We start from the raw sequence: 20251 nt of genomic DNA on the forward strand, positions 1-20251 counted from the left end.
TGGTGATATAAAATTTGTTTGGAGCAAATGAAGAAATACTTTATTATCCCTGACAATTTTTATTAAGCCCAGCAGACAAATAGGCATCTCCAAAGCACATAAAAATAAATCTTTGGTCTACTCATATTTAAATGTTATCAAGGTGATAATGATGGGAGATGTTAATTGCCCCCAATAAGAAAAGCCCTGAACACTCTTTGTTCAATTTCAAGCACCTCATTACTAGATATTTGCACACTTCTAATAAAAAAGCAGTCAGAAGAGCTGAAGGCTAAAGTAATTCACTCATATGAAAAGGTCAAAAGAACATCAAGGAAGGCACGCAATTACTCCTCATTAATCTAGTCTCAGGCTATTTGAAATCAGGGTTCTGTGGAAGTCAGGGGAAACCTGGGCTTTGACACAGTCTGTGCATGAATGAGTTTGTGTTAATGATGAACAAGGGTTTTTGAATATGTTTATGTCATTAATTTTTAAAATGCAAGGTAGTCCATTCTGGATAATTTGGGGACAGAATAATAAATAGTTGTGTCTTGTTATTGTTTATTCTTCAATTTTGTATATACCAAAAAAACATATTTTAATCACTTCACTCAGGGGTGACCTGATGTCTAAAAAACTGGTTAATGCTAAGTATATTCAAAATCAGCTAGTGTACAAAACATAATGCTAAGATTTATATTTATAATAAGACTTTCAAAATAATTGAAATATATCTGATATATATTTGAGAAACTATCTGATAAGTGGTTATTATCCAAAATATAGAACTCCTACAACTCAATAGCAAAAAAACAAAAAATTTAATATAAAAATGGGGAAAGGATCTGAATAGACCTTTTTCCTTAAATTTGCAAATGACTGGTATATACATGAAAAGGCAGTCAAAGTTAATAATCATAAAGAAAATGCAAATCAAAACTGGAGTGAGACATCACTTCATATCTGTTAGGGTAACTATTATTTAAAAACAAAGGTTAGTAACCCCTGGCCAGGATGTGAAGTAAAGGAAACTCTTGTATACTGTTGGTGGAAATATAAATCGATGCAGCTACTATGAAAAACCACATGCATATTCCTTCAAAAAATTAAAAACAGAATTACCATTTGGTCCAGCAATCCTATTTATGGGTATATATCATGAATTAAAATCAGGATCTCAAATAGATATCTGCATATCTGCACTCCTATGTTCACTGGAGAATTATTCACCATAGTGAAGACATGGAAAAAACCTAAAGGATCATGAATGGACCTATGATCAAAGAAAATTTGATATATGCATACAATGAAATATTATTTACCCTTAACAATATGGCAGGGCATCCTGCCATTTGCAACAACTTGCATGGATCTAGAGAACACTATGCTAAGTGAAATAAGCCAGACACACAAAGATACACAGTGTATGATCTCACTTATATGTAGAACCTAAAATAGTCAAACACATAGAAGTAGAGAGTAGAATGGTGGTACCAGTGACTGGGAGGAGAGGGAAATGAAGAGGTGTTGATCAAGGGTACAGAGTTTCAGTTCAGTTCAGTCACTCAGTCGTGTCCAACTCTTTGCAGTTATGTAGACAATATAGGGGCTATGACTGTAATGCATACTTAAGAATTTGTTAAGAGGGTAGATTTTATATTAAGTATCCTTATCACAAAAGGAAGCAAACAACAACAAAAAAAAAAAAAAAAAGGACGCAGAAAGAAACTTTGGAGGTGATGGATAAGTTTGTGGCATTGACAGTTATGATGATTTCAAGGGTATATACTTATCTCCAAACAGATTAAGTTGTGTTCATTCAATATCTACAGCTTTGTGTATGCCAATTATACCTCAATAAAGTAGTTAAAAATAGACTAAGTAAGAAGAGGACTATGTTAAAAATCAGATGACTGTTTGGTGAAAACACAGTGAGAACAGAGGCAGGATTGTGTTTCATTAAAGTAAGGATAATTTGACCCATATTTTAAAAGAGAATCAAGTTATAATTAGTTTCATCCATTAAGCACTGATTCTTGTTAGCTTTAGTTACAGGCACTTTCTCAACTTGACCCTAAATATCAAGATGCATATTTAACTTGCAGGTCAAATCATTGCCTATTTAAATTATACATTGAGGAAAAGAAGACGTGAGATATATATATACACACATATATACATACATACATACATACATATACATATATATATGAGAGATACACACACATATATATTTAATGGAATATTTCTCAGCCATAAAAAGAACAAAATATTGCTATTTGCAGCAACATGGATGAATCTAGAGATTGTCATACTAAATGAAGTAAGTAAGTCAGAGAAAGACAAATGTCACATGAAATCACTTATATGTGGAATCTAGAAAAAAACAAAAATGGTACAAAGGAACAGAAGTAGAATCATAGATGTAGAAAACAAGCTTATGGTTAGCAAGGGGGAAGGAAGGGGATAAATTGGAGATTCAGATTGACATATACACACTACTCTACATAAACTAGTTAATTAATAAGAACTGTATAACACGGGGCTCTCTACTCAGCACTCTGCAATGACCTACATGGGAACTGAATATAAAAAAGAGTGAATATACATATATGTATAACCGACCTACTTTGCTATATAGCAGAAACCAACACAACATTGTAAATCAACTAAACTCCAATAAAAGTTAATTTAAAATAATTTTGAGTAATAGTATCCTTTAAGCAATAAAGTGTTCCCAGTTGAAGCATGATTTCCAATGTTTCAATGATATTAATATAATGTATTGTTTTCTATTGTATGGTTATAAACAGACTTAAATGAGACTTTAAAGTAGTAATTACTTAATTTCTCAAAAGGAATAATAAGTGGATATAATTTGATTTTTATGAGACAATATTCCTGTTTTACTTTTGTTGAGTAATTAGGTAATTTATTCTTTCAACTCTACTACCTGTCAAACACTATGCTAGGCACTGGGGATTTTACAGTAAACATGAAGAAGTGGTCCTTGCCTGCATAGAGCCTTCTGCATCTAATGAGATAGCCTGCTTTAAAAAAAAAAAAAAAGTGTCGCTATGAGGTTCTTCTAATGAGAGAATTTCTCTGAACACCTGGTTTAGATCATGTGGTAAGTCAGATACGTAAGACTCATAAAGTCAGTAAGAACTCCCAAGGAAATGGGAATTGTATAATGTGACGTTATATGTGAGTGTTTAAAGAACATGTAAATTAATTGTCCACTTGATTATTTTCTTGCTATATGGGAGAATAATTGCCCACTGATTGTACATTGCCAGTAGCAGAAAGTTATTTGAAATGTATATTAGTTCTTCACCATGCCTTGAGCTCAAATATTTTTATAAAAATGGTATTAATACTATAAAATTATAGTAAAATGAATAAGGAAATAAAAATTTATATTTAATTTCTACTTTACAAATCTCTCAAACATGTAGCTATATAAAAACACATTTAAATATAGTCAATGATTTTTTTTAATAAAGAGAAAAGCAAAAACAAATTAAATAATGGAAGACACAAGAAAAGGAGAATGTAATTATAAGTAGCTAGGGCAAAGAAACCTGATTTTAATTCACTCTCACCAGCCTTTACTGAGATTCCCAAGGTTCAAGGCAATGTGTGAGGTTGGCAGCATAAGTAAGAAATATGGGCTCCCAGGATTGCAGGATTTTGTGAGGATTTATTTTCTTCTTATTCTAATTTCTCTAATTCAGGATGCATAGAGAGTATCTGATTCTAAATGAGTATCCAGCCCTCCTCACATATTACTGGATTGTTTGAGAGTTAATGAGAGGTTTAAGAGGAGAAATTAAAGCATTCCACGAGAGTCCTCCTTTGGTCAGACCCCCTTGCACAGAGATGGAGCTTTTTGTTGCATTTCCATGGCAGTATGTCTCAGGGTTGTTTGTGAGTTTCTCTCATCAGTAAGAAGAATCTCATTGTGCCGCCCACCAAGCTCGCACTTGCTAATCACTGTTAATTGCCGACAATTGAGATCAGCAGACTGTTCACTGGGTACTGCGATGGGTACTTAACTTATTGGCACTGAGGTTTCCTGTGTGCCCATTTCCACTAATGGATCATTTCTCCTGGAAATTGGAGGTCCCAGCATCAATCACATAAATCAGACTCAGTAGGCGGAAGTATTTACCTTTCTCTTCACCTGCAGAAGGACAGTGCAGACAGGGACTTACATCTGGCCAGAAAGCAGGCAGCCCTTTTGAAGAGCCAAAGTCCTTCCCATCCGCCAGGAAAGCTCCAGAAAAAGAAATTCTGGGAGCAGCAGACCGTTGTGAAACAGAGGGGATGATGAGAGGCAGAATCTTTCACTGCCATCCTCTTGTTTTCAGGCTCCTTGTCAATATGCCACAGCACTACAGGAAAAGCCATAGGATGCCTCTGGAGATTACTAACATGGCAGAGCTTCCTCATATCTGCCTCAAAAACTGCTTCCTTTTAAGAGGCTACTATTACTGTGACTCTGAGATTAACTATTGATAGCAAATGGTCCTGATACAGAAGGAGCAAGGTATCAATGTCTTCCATCACCAATCACAGTGTCTTCCTCCAGAGGTCAGAAAGGGTACAACGTTACCCATGTTTGAGGTGATATGCATTTCCTTACAGTCATGTCATATGTTTCTAATACTGACACGCCTTCAAGAGGGGATCTCCCTGGGACTTGTTAGAACTCTTGCAAATAGTGAACAGTAAAGCTTATCCCCTATAATCCCAAGCCACCATACCTTCACCTCCCATGATTACTATTCATCAGTAAAACTTCTTATTCCAGGATGTTAAAGAAAAACTGTCCCGACACTTGTTAAAACAGTGCGTGCATGCTCAGTCGCTTCAGTCATGTCCAACTCTCTGTGACCCCATGGACTGCAGCCCACCAGGCTCCTCCGTCCATGGGATTCTCCAGGCAGGAATATGGAGTGGGTTGCTAAGCCCTCCTCCAGGGGATCTTCCCAACCTAGGGATCAAACCCATGTCTCTTGCATCTCCCACATTGGCAGGCAGGTTCTTTACAACTAGCACCACCTGGGAAGCCCTGTTAAAACACTGAGGAAGACTTTATTCAAGACTATATGTGATTGATGCCAGGATGATTAAGAAAGGGGAAAGAGACTGTCCTCAACTCGGAATTCAACAGAAAGAGAGCTGGGGATTTATAGCCAATGAGTAGAATGAGGGGTGTCAGTGGATGGAAAATTACTACGAAGAGACATCAAGGGCAGAGGAATTCTTGCTAGAAGTATCAAGTTGGAAGGAGGGAGGAAGGATTCTCACTAAACTGACTTAATAGGATTATAGTGAAAACTGGACTCAGCAAACTGAAGAGAGGGCCCAACAGCAGGGCTTGGTCCACAAGAAGGCTCAGGGTCATCTGCCTGTAGTTAGGTCAAGTAGAGAATGTGAAAGTGTTAGTCGCTTCGTCATGTCCGACACATTGTGACTCTATGGACTGTAGCCTGCCAGGCCTCTCTGTCCTCTGGATTCTCTAGGCAAGACCCCTGGAGTGGGTAGCCATTCCCTTCTTCAGAGGATCTCCCCAACATAGTGATCAAACCCAGGTCTCCTGCATTGCAAGGAGATTCTTTACTGTCTGAGCCACCCAGGCCCCCTGGGTGAAGAAGAGACTCTGTCGAGAGGAGGCAGTAACTCTTTTAACAGGTCACCTTGAGCCTAGAGGTTATAGAGTTTAAAACCAGATTCCTTAAAATTCTGTAATTAGAGTTTCCTAAATCAATAATCCAGTCAGAAACAAAAGAAGCCCCACTCGAACTGGTTTGAGTTTCAGTTTATAAAAATAGATTATTTTTATAGGGTCTATTCTTTACATGACTTTTCCCTTCCCTCCCAAATTCACTCCCTTTGATCCATGCAGATATTCCTGTCTCCCTCCAACTCCTGAAACTATTCCATCCATAATCCAACCAGTCTCTATTCCTATTTGTAGCTTCCCTGATTTTTGGTGTCTTTATTTCATCACTTAAACATCTCCATCTGCATCTGTCTTGACCTTGTCATTTAGGTTTGATTTAACATAAATTTTTTAATGTTCCTGGATCCAAAAATTTACTGTAATTTGGCCCTGGAATATTATTGTCCCTTCTTAAATTTTGTTTCTTGCTCTTATTCTACCTAATGTAGATATTTTCTAAACTCTCAGTCTACCTATCCTATCTCCAAGGTAAAGTCCAGCAAAATCAAATCTAAGATGTATTATTCTATTTCTTTGATTCAAGACACCTGTGAACTTTGAAACTATGAGTACCCTTGCCTGGTCACAGAGCTAAGGAAGATAAATAAGATTTCTTTATAAAGTGAAGGCCTAGAGTCTATAACATTCTCTCAGAGAGTAGCCCCTGTAAGAGTTTTTGCATTCTTTTTTCCAGGTCTCAGATCTATAAATTGTCAGTTTGTGGAATATTATCTTCAATAATCAATTAATTTCCTTATATTTTTAATGTTTTTATCCTTTTCATCTTCATAATATCCCATCCTATTCTTTTTCCCACTCCAAGTACTTGAACTGGAGTATAAAAAATTTACCCAAATAATATTGTACTAAATGACTTTTCCAAAAATATTCTTCATGTTGTATCAATGCATACTGATATCTGTACATCTTGCTCATCCTTTTTAACTGTGATGCATTATTCTATTTTTTGCATATATAACAATGTAGTCTAGTTGAACATTAATTGGACATTTCCATTTTTTCACAGTCTGTCACAAACAGCATTTTGGTAATACACCCATCTAGGCTTATTTGGGTACCAAGCCAAGAGTATCTCGAAGACACACAACCAAGGAGTAGTGCTTCTGGGCAGTGGATTGTGCCTACTTAAATCCATTCAGTACTCGAGCTAATTTCCTGAATGGTCACTCCAATATTCTTCCTTCAAATAGTGAATGAGTGTTTCTATACCTTCATATCATCACTGGACATTGTCTGAAATTTTTTAAGTTTTATTCTTCTATTGAGTACACAAAATCATGTCTCATTATAATTTTTAACTCTGTGATTACTAAAAAAGAAAGCACTTCACAAAATTATTAGCCATTCAAGGGTTCTCCCTGTGAATTGTCCATTCATACCCTTTATTCACTTCTATATTGGGTTGCCTGACAATTTCTTATTGATTTGCAGAGATTCTTCACACTTTTAAATTTTAATCCTCCTTTATTTATACATTCTTAAAACATATTCTTCCAGTTTATTTTTAATGTTTATATATGGTACCCATTGTTAAACAGAAGTCTTTAATGTTACTATAGTCAAATATATTAATTTTCTTCTATTTGTGGTTAATCCATTTGTAACTTGTTCAAGAAATCTTCTCTACAATCCAAGGTCGAATGATATTCTAAATTTTGTTCTAATAGTTGTATAACATCTTTCATGTTTGGGTTTCTTATATATCTGATTTTAATTTTTTATGGGTGCAAGAATGAAGTCCATTTCCCAATAGCAATAATTAAATAGTCATTTTTCCACTTAGTTGGAAGTCACCACTTCTGTGCATGTATAAATATACACATATATATGAGTGCTTCATGCATATTCACATCTGATTATCTGATTGTTTGGTAAAACAATACCTTATTATCTGGTCGGTAAGTCCTTCTCTTTATTTTTGCTGTCGTCTTAGCTATCATTGACATTTAGTCCTCCATAAATTTTAGTATTACTTCATTTATTACTCAAAAATATCACACTGGAATTTTGAATAAAATTTCATTATGCTTATAGGTTAATTTGGGAAAAACTGACACCGTCACAATATTAAGCTTTCTTATTCAAGAACATTTAACTTTCTTTTTCTCCAAATATTAATAAGAAATAATACCCTACTTCCACCTCCAAAAATCCATAGATAATGACAAAATGGCCCCGTTAGCTTTTACAAAGGTATTTGAATAATTTATTTGGAGGATATTAAGACCTATCTCTTGTGTTGTTGAAAGAGGGTGTTTGCTATGACGAGTGTGTTCTCTTGGCAAAACTCTATTAGCCTTTGCCCTGCTTCATTCCGTACTCCAAGGCCAAATTTTCCTGTTATTCCAGGTGTTTCTTGACTTCCTACTTTTGCATTCCAGTCCCCTATAATGAAAAGGACATGTTTTTGGGTGTTAGTTCTAAAAGGTCTTGTAGGTCTTCACAGAACAGTTCAACTTCAGCTTCTTCAGCGTTACTGGTTGGGGCATAGGCTTGGATACCATGATATTGAATGGTTTGCCTTGGAAACGAACAGAGATCATTCTGTCGTTTTTGAGATTGCAAATAGGAAAAGGAGTACGTCAAGGCTGTATATTGTCACCCTGCTTATTTAACTTATATGCAGAGTTTCATGAGAAACGCTGGGCTGGAAGAAGCACAAACCAGAATCAAGATTGCTGGGAGAAATATCAATAACCTCAGATATGCAGATGACACCGCCCTTTATGCCAGAAAGTGAAGAGGAACTAAAAAGCCTCTTGATGAAAGTGAAAGAGGAGAGTGAGAAAGTTGGCTTAAAGCTTAATATTCAGAAAACTAAGATCATGGCATCTGGTCCCATTAACTCATGGGAAATAGATGGGGAGACAGTGGAAACAGTGTCAGATTTTATTTTTGGGGGCTCCAAGGTCACTGCAGATGGTGACTGCAGCCATGAAATTAAAAGATGCTTACTCCTTGTAAGAAAGGTGATGACCAACCTAGATAGCATATTAAAAAGGAGAGACATTACTTTGCCAACAAAGGTCCGTCTGGTCAAGGCTATGGTTTTTCCAGTGGTCATGTATGGATGTGAGAGTTGGACTGTGAAGAAAACTGAGCCCCCCAAAATTTGATGCTTTTGAACTATGGTGTTGGAGAGGACTCTTGAGAGTCCCTTGGACTGCAAGGAGATCCAACCAGTCCATCCTAAAGGAGATCAGTCCTGGGTGTTCATTGGAAGGACTGGTGCTGAAACTGAAACTCCAATACTTTGGCCACCTCATGCGAAGAGTTGACTCATTGGAAAAGACCCTGATGCTGGGAGGGATTGGGGGCAAGAGGAGAAGGGGACGAAAGAGGATGAGGTGGCTGGATAGCATCACCGACTCGATGGGCATGAGTTTGAGTAAACTCCGGGAGTTGGTGATGGACAGGGAGGCCTGGCATGCTGTGATTCATGGGGTCGCAAAGAGTCGGACAGACTGAGCAATTGAACTTGAACTTGAACTTGAAGACCTATCTCAGTTTGCTTTCTCTTTTATAAAACAAAGGTTACTGACTAGATCAGTGCTAGTAAAAGTAGCTGGCAGTGACCCTGGGAATAAGGGAACTTGTACCAGAAAATTCTTACTCCATCACAAAAAGGTTTCCAGGGGGGGAAAAATCAGCATGATCACTGGCGATGGTTTCTAGGTTACCCTTTAACAATAATATAATTTGATTGATAGTAATTTCTAAAGTTTTCTGATTTTATAAAAGTTCTAAATGGCAGAAGTTTTGCTTTATAATTTAAATTATGTAAATTATAATTTACATAATCTTTCTTAGTACATAAAAGCTGTTCCTATTAATTTTTAAATTTCTTAATTGCTTTGATTCTTTATGGGTTATTATTTTAAATAATTTTTTCCTCTTTCACCTATCAACATTTTAATTCAGTCAGTCATCTTTATGGAAGGAGAAAACAGAGAGAAAATGCAAATTAGAGAAAATAAAGTGCAGTGTCTTTTCTGGCCCCAATGGCACAGGGGAGCCAGTGGAAAAACACTAGATGGGTTGATAAACTGTAGAATCCAGAAGATCAGCACGGCTCTGTTTTACATAATTAAGCACATGGTTCTAAGTGCTTCCTGAAGAAACACTTTATGGGGAAAGGAAGTTTGTCTTCAAGATATCCTTTCCATCTATAACCTTTGGAATTCCTTTTTCCTTCCTTTGAAACAGATTGACTAGTTGATACTTTTTTTCTCAATCCAAATCTCTTTGTTTAGATGTCTGTTCCATTACAGTCTTCTGTTGGGGAGAATTGGAGTCAGTGCATGACTCCACAGTGTTAACCACCAAAGTAAGTAAAGAAAAAAAACAATAAAACAGGTAATGGCATGTGTATTTCAGAACTGTGTAAGAGTAAAGAAAGTGCAAGATGTTTTTTAAATGCTGCTTTGTACCCTTCTCCAGCCAACTCTGATTGCCCTGTAAATTTACCTGTGGAACTTTTTCAGACTATAAACATAAATTCTATAATGATCACGTATAGAATAATTCTTGTTAAACAATATGGCTGGAATGTTAAATCCCCATAGATGAGTGATATGACACTGCTAACCATGGTGTGTGACGGGGTCTTATGTGCCATTCTCCAGCCCAACTACATATTCAATTCTTGAACTAACAAATGACACCCTGACAAGGGGTCCAGCATATTACTGAGCCCCCTTAGTGACAGTGAACACAATTTCCAAAGCGATCTATTCCAACTTTAGACAGCTAAAGCTACAAGAAACTCCTCCAAAATCATTCTCATGACAATTTCCAGAAACTGGCCCCATGTGAAGGTACTTAACACAAGTCTTAATTCACTCCACACAAGATTCTCTTTCAAATTTTTCCCTTCTGAAACACCCTTTCCCAGATCCCAAACCTTCCGTCTTTTCCTATGTGGAAAAGTTTCCAGTCCCTCTCACCAGCCCTGGTCTTACCTGCTGAACATGTTATAGTTTGTTTGCATCTCCTCTTTAGGCACTCCTGGAACAGATGAATTCCTTCATGTGAAATCTTCTCAGAACCCAGGAGAGCAAAACTAGGTTTCTCTTAATGTAGATGCTGTGCCTTAATGAATAAGTTCAGTTCAGTTCAGTAGCTCAGTCGTGTCCAAATCTTTGTGACCCCATGAAACACAGCACACAAGACCTCCCTGTCCATCAACAACTGCCAGAGTCTACCCAAACCCATGTCCATTGAGTTGGCAATGCCATCCGACGATCTCATCCTCTGTCGTCCCCTTCTCCTCCCGCCCTCAATCTTTCCCGGCATCAGGGTCATTTGAAATGAGTCAGCTCTTGGCATCAGGTGGCCAAAGTATTGGAGTTTCAGCTTCAGCATCAGGCCTTCCAATGAACACCCAGGACTGATCTCTTTTAGAATGGAGTGATTGGATCTCCTTGCAGTCCAAGGGACTCTCAAGAGTCTTCTCCAACACCACAGTTCAAAAGCATCAATTCTTCCATGCTCAGCTCTCTTTATAGTCCAACTCTCACATCCATACATGACCACTGAAAAAACCATAACCTTAACTAGACGGACCTTTGTTGATAAAGTAATGTCTCTGCTTTTTAATATGCCATCTATGTTGGTCATAACTTTCCTTCCAAGGAGTAAGTGTCTTTTTATTTCATGGCTGCAGTCACCACCAGCAGTGATTTTGGAGCCCAAAAAAACAAAGCCAGCCACTATTTCCACTGTTTCCCTATCTATTTGCCATGAAGTGATAGGACAGGGTGCCATGATCTTAGTTTTCTGAATACTGAGCTTTAAACCAACATTTTCACTCTCCTCTTTCACTTTCATCAAGAGGCTCTTTAGTTTTTCTTCACTTTCTGCCATAAGGGTGGTGTCATCTGCATGTCTGAGGTTATTGATACTTCTCCCGGAAATCTTGATTTCATCTTGTGCTTCATACAGCCCAGCATTTCTCATGATGTACTCTGCATATAAGTTAAATAACCAAGGTGACAATATACAGCCTTGACGTACCCCTTTTCCTATTTGGAGCCAGTCTGTTGTTCCATGTCCAGTTCTAACTGTTGCTTCCTGACCTGCGTACAGGTTTATCAAGAGGCAGGTCAGGTGGTCTGGTATTCCCATCTCTTGAAGAATATCCACAGTTTATTGTGATCCACACAGTCAAAAAATTTATCATAGTCAATAAAGCAGAAGTAGATGTTTTTCTGGAACTCTCTTGCTTTTTTGATGATCCAGTGGATGTTGGCAATTTGATCTCTTGTTCCTCTGCCTTTTCTAAAAAAAAGCTTTTGCACAACAAAGGAAACTATAAGTAAGGTGAAAAAACAGCCCTCAGATTGGGAGAAAATAATAGCAAATGAAGCAACAGACAAAGGATTAATCTCAAAAATAGACAAGCAACTCCTGAAGCTCAATTCCAGAAAAATAAATGACCCAATCAAAAAATGGGCCAAAGAACTAAACAGACATTTCTCCAAAGAAGACATACAGATGGCTAACAAACACATGAAAAGATGTCCACATCACTCATTATCAGAGAAATGCAAATCAAAACCACAATGAGGTACCATTACACGCCAGTCAGGATGGCTGCTATCCAAAAGTCTACAAGCAATAAATGCTGGAGAGGGTGTGGAGAAAAGGGAACCTCTTACACTGTTGGTGGGAATGCAAACTAGTACAGCCACTATGGAGAACAGTGTGGAGATTCCTTAAAAAACTGGAAATAGAACTGCCATATGACCCAGCAATCCCACTTCTGGGCATACACACTGAGGAAACCAGATCTGAAAGAGACACGTGCACCCCAATGTTCATCGCAGCACTGTTTATAATAGCCAGGACATGGAAGCAACCTAGATGCCCATCAGCAGATGAATGGATAAGGAAGCTGTGGTACATATACACCATGGAATATTACTCAGCCATTAAAAAGAATTCATTTGAATCAGTTCTAATGAGATGGATGAAACTGGAGCCCATTATACAGAGTGAAGTAAGCCAGAAAGATAAAGAACATTACAGCATACTAACACATATATATGGAATTTAGAAAGATGGTAATGATAACCTTATATGCAAAACAGAAAAAGAGACACAGATACACAGAACAGACTTTTGGACTCTGTGGGAGAAGGCGAGGGTGGGATGTTTTGAAAGAACAGCAGTATATATATCTATAGAAAACAGATCACCAGCCCAGGTGGGAATGCATGAACAAGTGCTCGGGCCTGGTGCACTGGGAAGACCAGAGGAATCGGGTGGAGAGGGAGGGGGGGGGATCGGGATGAGGAATACATGTAACTCCATGGATGATTCATGTCAATGTATGACAAAACCCACTGAAATGTTGTGAAGTAATTAGCCTCCTACTAATAAAAATTTAAAAAAAAATTAAAATAAAAAAATAAAACCAACTTGAACATCTGGAAGTTCATGGTTCACGTATTGCTGAAGCCAGGCTTGGAGAATTTTGAGCATTACTTTACTAGTGTGTGAGGTAAGTGCAATTGTGTGGCAGTTTAAGCATTCTTTTGTATTGTCTTTCTTTGGGATTGGAATGAAAACTGACCTTTTTCAGTCCTGTGGCCACTGATGAGTTTTCCAAATTTGCTGGCATATTGAGGGCAGCACTTTCACAGCATTATCTTTCAGGATTTTAAATAGCTCATCATCTGGAATTCCACCACCTCCACTAGCATTGTTCATAGAGATGCTTCCTAAGGCCCATTTGACTTCACATTCCAGGATGTCTGGCTAAAGGTGAGTGATCACACCATCATGAATATCTGGGTCATGAAGATCTTTTTTGTACAGTTCTTCAGTGTGTTCTTGCCACCTCTTCTTAATATCTTCTGCTTCTTTTAGGTACCTACCATTTCTGTCCTTTATTGAGCCCATCTTTGCATGAAATGTTCCGTTGGCATCTCTAATTTTCTCGAAGAGATCGCTAGTCTTTCCCATTCTATTGTTTTCCTCTTTCTTCGCATTGATCATTGAGGAAGGCTTGCTTATCTCTCCTTGCTATTCTTTGGAACTCTGCCTTCAAATTGGTATGTCTTTCCTTTTCTCCTTCACTTTTCACTTCTCTGCTTTTTACAGCTATTTGTAAGGCTTCCTCAGACAGCCATTTTAAGTTTTTGCATTTCTTTTTCTTTGGGATGGTCTTGACCCCTGTCTCCTGTACATTGTCATGAACCTCAGTCCATAGTTCATCAGGCACTCTGTCTATCAGATCGAGTCCCTTAAATCTATTTCTCACTTTCACTGTATAATCATAAGGGATTTGATTTAGGTAATACCTGAATGGTCTAGTGATTTTCCCTACTTTCTTCAATTTAAGTCTGAATTTGGCAATAAGGAGCTCATGATCTGAGCCACAGTCAGCTTTCAGTCTTGGTTTTGCTGACTGTATATAGCTTCTCCATCTTTGGCTGCAAATAATATGATCAATCTGTTTTCAGTGTTGACCATCTGGTGATGTCCATGTGTAGTCTTCTCTTGTGTTGTTGAAAGAGGGTGTTTGCTATGACCAATGCATTCTCTTGACAAAACTCTGCCCTGCTTCATTCTGTACTCCAAGACCAAATTTGCCTGTTACTCCAGATATTTCTTGACTTCCTACTTTTGCATTCCAATCCCCTGTAATGAAAAGGACATCTTCTTTGGGTGCTAGTTTTAAAAGGTCTTGTAGGTCTTAATGGAATCATTCAACTTCAGCTTCTTTAGCCTTAACAAGTCAGGGCATAGACTTGGATTACCGTGATATTGAATGGTTTGCCTTAGAAATGAACAGAGATCATTCGGTCGTTTCTGAGATTGCATCCAAGTATTTCATTCAGACTCTTTTGTTGACTATGATGGCTACTCCATTTCTTCTAAGGGATTCTTGCCCACAGTAGTAGATATTATGGTCATCTGAGTTTAATTCACTCATTCCAGTTCATTTTAGTTAGCTGATTCCTAAAATGTCAATGTTCACTCTTGCCATCTCCTGTTTGACCACTTCCACTTTGCCTTAATTCATGGACATAACATTCCAGGTTCCTATGCAATATTGCTCTTTACAGCATCAGACCTTGCTTCTATCACCAGTCACATCCACAATTGGCTGTTGTTTTTACTTTGGTTCTGTCTCTTCATTCTTTCTGGAGTTATTTCTCCACTGATCTCCAGTAGCATATTGGGCACCTACCAACCTGGGGAGTTCATCTTTCAGTGTGCTATCTTTCTGCCTTTTCATAGTGTTCATGGGGTTCCAAGGGAAGAATATTGAAGTAGTTTGCCGTTCCCTTCTCCAGTGGACCACATTTTGTCAGACCTCTCCACCAAGACTCGTCCATCTTGGGTGGCCCTACACGACATGGCTTAGTTTCACTGAGTTAGACAAGACTGTGGTCTGTGTAATTAGATGGGCTAGTTTTCTGTGATTGTGGTTTCAGCCTGTCTGCCCTCTGATGCTCTCTCTCAGCACTGACTGTCTTACTGGCGTTTCTCTTACCTTGGACATGGGGTATGCCTATATCTGCCACTGAAGGCAAGAGATATATCTAGGGATGATGACTGGCATATGGAATATGAAATATTGATTGAATAAATAAATGAAAGCCTTTACTCATTTAATCAATTAAAATTAGAGGCAGTGAAAGGATTTTAGCCCACAGGCATGGTGGACAGACTCTAAGGTAGTCCTCATGATTTCTGCCTTCTGTTAGTTACAGTTTTAATTATTCCCTTTCTTCTAAGTGAGAGTAGGGCCTGTGCCTTGCTTCTAACCACCTGAATACAGCAAAGGTGACAGGATGTGTTTGTTTATAAGCACACAAATATACTACATCAAACTGTAATGCCCATCTTGTGGGGGAACTCTTTCCTCCTTGGTGGTTATGAGGAAGTAAGAAGCCAGGTGGAGAAGACCCATGTGGCAAAGAACTGAGGGCAGCTCCAGCTAAACAGTCAGCAAGACACTAAGGTCCTCAGTCCATCAACCACAAAGAACTAAATGCTGCCAATATCACATGAGCTTGGAAGCAAATCCCTCTCCAGTCAAGACTCTTATGAGATCAACCTGGTTCATTCCTTGACTTAAGTCTCAGAGATGACTCAGCCAAGCCATGCCTGGATTTCTGACCCACAGTAACTACATATTTGAATCATTGATATGTATAAATATAGACATATTCCAACCTCAAACTTCAAAATATTCTGAAAAGACTTCCCAGGTGATTCTGATGTTTACCCCTGGTTTGCAAATTTTGACCTAAACTAGCAATCAATTTTAATACGAAACTTAAAATTATTTAAGAGGTGGTATTATTGGGCTTCCCCTGGTGGCTCAGAGGGTAAAGCATCTGCCTGCAATGCAGGAGACCTGGGTTTGATCCCTGGGTCGGGAAGATCCCCTGGAGAAGGAAATGGCAACCCACTCCAGTACTCTTGCCTGGAGAATTCTATGGATGGAGCAGCCCAGTAGGCTACAGCCCATGGGGTCGCAAAGAGTCAGACATGACTGAGTGACTTTACTTACTTACTTATCTTTGTTATTGTCACAGAACTAATCATTAGAAGAGTCAGAAGTTACTTCTCCCCTTTCACACCAGCACCTTTATCCATACCCTTTGCACAGGCTTCTCCCATAATAAAAAGAAGGGACAGAGGCAAAGATGACAGAGGCAGTTAGACCTTGACCTTGGCTTTGGCTAGTTCAGGCCTTCTAAATTCAACCAATAGGATGCCATTGAAGGAAGCAGAAAAGACTATCAATCCCAGAGTTTACTTAATAGACGACTTCACTACCTAGTACCCTTACCTTCTAGGAATTAGAAAAGACTTTTTTAACCTTCTTAGATTTATTCATATAAAAAAAATAAATGGACCAGTGACTATTTGGGTGTCAGCCATCCAGTCTTAAGAAACTATAAATACTATAAAAATAAGACTAGTGGAAGGATCTGGGCCAGATAAAATAAACTGTCCGGAAGCACAGGTAAGGGACGGTTCAGATACATCTGAAATCCACTGAACTCATGTGAAGACAGAAAATCGGTACATGTTTTTCCTTTGGCTTAAAAAGTAATAAACGCTTTCTTATAACTGACAAGTGGCAGATATTATTAATTTTGGTTTTGGTAAAACCACATGAATTGGAAGGAAAGAAGTAAATCAAATCTAAGATTATAACTTAATCTTTCCACAGCCAGGCAAAAGCCAAGGGAAAAAAAAAACAGTGCCTAGTGAATATGATGCTTCAAATGAATAGAAAGGGCAGGAGAGAAACTTATATCCAAGATGTCCAAGGAGGGTGTTTGAGGTGTGATTCATTCAATGTGTGATTCAATTGTGCATTCAACTTTTGCTTTTCCCTAAAGACTCTCCAAGTTATGTTGAAGCAAGCCTATCAGGTTTCCACTAACAGATATGTCTTCACGTTTTTGCTATTTTGCTCACATTTATCTTAAGAATCTCAGTCTCCTAGGGCCATCTGTGACCTCTTGGTCTTGATTCCCGAACCACCTTTCTTATCTGAGATTATAGATTTTGAGTGCATCTAGGTCATCCCTGCTTATCCTATAATATCCTTGCCTCTGGCATGCACCTGCTTTTCTTGTAAAACAATCTTTCCTGTACCTTCTCCTAGGTCCCTTTTACATGCCCCCATTTTTAAACACATGTGTGCCTTGCATGTTAACCACCTCTACCTTTCAATGAGCACTCTGTGAAAGCCCCTTTCTTATCCTGAAGCCAGAGGCTGAAAAATCACACTGAGAAAAGTTTCTATGTTATCAGTGTCTGTGGCTGCAGTGAGGCATCTTCACCTAATCCATCTGGTATCTGTTCTCTCCCATACCCTGAAAGTGATAAGCTGTTCTCTTAACAAACAGGGCAAGCTGTGTCCTCCAGGCTATCTCTGAACTGAACTATATTTCCACTAATTAAATTGTGCTCCCTTGATCGGGGCCTAAACTTGAGGCTTTCTTCTAAACTTCCAACCAGTCTTTCCCTATAAACCCAGCTGATCTCAGGAAAAAAAAATTCCCCTCAGGCCTCTGGATTCTTTTTTCCCCAAATCCATTTTCATTGCTCTCTTTGTCTCAAAGCTTATATGTGTCCCAAAGTTTTGATGGGACCCAAGTTTGTCTCTAAAAGGATCCGTCCAATGCAATGTCATTTTTTCCCAAATATTTTGTATTTTTTCCTTCATAGAGTCATTTGGAAAGATTGCAAACTCTATTTCTCCATTTTTACTGGGAAGGGAAAGCTGCTTATTACTGCTGGTGGCTTAAAAAATAACAATCTCTTATTAAAAACAGTCATATATGACCAAATACAAAATTTTAGAACAGTTTTAGGACTATATTAAATATATAAAAATAATCTTCCAATAGGTAAAAGTAAATAATATAAAATCTCCATTATAAATTAGGTCACATAACAAGACAATGCTTTCTGGTCCAAGACCATAGCAATGAGCACGTGAACTTCTAACTAGTTCATTTACCCAGATTCTGCTGAAAGAGCAGGCACACAGTGAGAATAAGAGGGAACAAAAGAGTGTTCATCCACTGGTTCTCCTTTTCTATCCTTCACGTGATCCCCAGAGTCCCATTACGGATAGCGCTTCCATCTAGGTAAGACTGCTCCTGATTGGTGAACATGGCATACACAGAAAAAGTTATAGATCTGCACCTAAGAGCAAAGCAAATCCAATTATGTACCAGAGATGTTAATGCCTTTCCACTACACTTCAGACTGTAAAGATCCAGGGAGCATGTTTATTTATTTATACCATGCCTCCCTCCAAATAGGATTTGAGGCAGCTCATTGAGCATGTTAATAATGCTTATTCTCCAGACCCTATTTACTGTGTTGTGCTCCTGGAGATATCATTACCCCTGCTTGCTCTCTGAAAATCTAGCTTTTTAGAAGGTTGTTTGTGGAATTTTCTGAAATGCAGAAGCAACTGAGGTCTGCCTTCCTGTACTCCCACAGGAGGGTAAGAATTCAAAAGTTGGGGTGGAGCCACAATGGGAGGAGAAGGTAAGGCTAGCACACAGGATTCTAGGGTCCTCAGACTAAAGCTGATGCAGCGATCAGTACCCATCGGTACCCATTGGTACCCAACAGGACTTGAATTTCTGAATGCTCCCATTCCTGACACCAGAGGATGGTGCCTGCTTTTTGGGTTATTAAAATTTTTTGTCTTGATATTTTTTATTAGGGCACTATCGAGTTGGAAAGCTTCTGCTATTAGAAATGAATATTTCTCATGTTTCTGAATAGAAACTCAAATCAAGAGGGAGAAAGCATTGCTTGACAGATCACTCGATATCAGATATTGTGCTAGGCATTTTACATATAACATTTCTTTATTATTATTATTATTATTATTATTATTATTATTATTTTGGTCCTGCAGCAAGCAGGGTGGGGGGTGGGGGCGCTGGTCCTAGTTCCCCTACTAGGAATCAAACCAGCACCCCCTGCAGTGGAAACACAGAGTTCCAGCCACTGGAACACCAGGGAAGGCCCCTTACATATAACATTTCAACTAGGTTGATCAACTAGGTTGATGCTACTCTTCTGAGAAAACTGATGCTGAGAGAGGCAGCTGTTTTGTCGAAGGAGAGGCAGCTATTAAGTGGACGACGATGCTGGAAGTGGACCTTGGATATATGTATGGCCTGTGGGTGTTTTACTTTTGTCCTAGACTGACTGTTAGCCAACACTGCACTGAGCATATGGTAGACAAAAGGTTAACGTTTGCTTGTAAAAACGACACAAAACAGAAAACAGGTATTGACTGACTGCCTACTATGTGCCAAACACTCTAAATCAAAAAAGGGTAAATTCTACACTAAAATTTCAATCCAAGTGTAAATCAGCTTTAATCTGTGAAAATGAAGTTAGGCCAGCAGGGAAGCCTTGAATGAACCTATTAGAATACATCCCATAAGAGGAAGAGCAGGCAGGAAAAATGAGGCAAAGGAACATTGAGATAATGTAATTTTAAAGTTGGCTCCCCTTCTCCTGAAGTACTTTTAAGATTTTACTGCAAAATTACACAGTCATCAGGAATATGCCATTTTTAAAAGACTTTCTCACTTGGGTCAGTGAATAAATAATAACACACATTTAAAAATGCATGACAATTCATTAAACCATTGACCACTTCCAGCCTATTGAGTATATAAGTATTTTAAAAATTACTTTAATACATATTTACCCAATAGACCAGAAAAGTTCCTTTGGTACCTGATATGCATTTTAAGAGCTGCCTGCATAAGGAGTTATCCTATCTGAACCAGTCTGCTGCCAACTACATAATATGCATTTTAAAGAACAACCTAATTATGTGCCTACCCAAGAGAACAGAGTTAATACTGAGGGTCAATAATTATTACCTTCCTTTACTACCTTTTCTTCTTTTCTGTCAAATAAAATGAAGGGAGAAAAAAGTTTATATCGGTCCTCTTTTTTTTTTAAATCTCAACAATAGTGTCCCAATGCCTGTCT

The sequence above is a fragment of the Cervus canadensis genome, chromosome 26, assembly GCF_019320065.1.
Source record: "Cervus canadensis isolate Bull #8, Minnesota chromosome 26, ASM1932006v1, whole genome shotgun sequence".
NCBI classification, from domain to species: domain Eukaryota; kingdom Metazoa; phylum Chordata; class Mammalia; order Artiodactyla; family Cervidae; genus Cervus; species Cervus canadensis.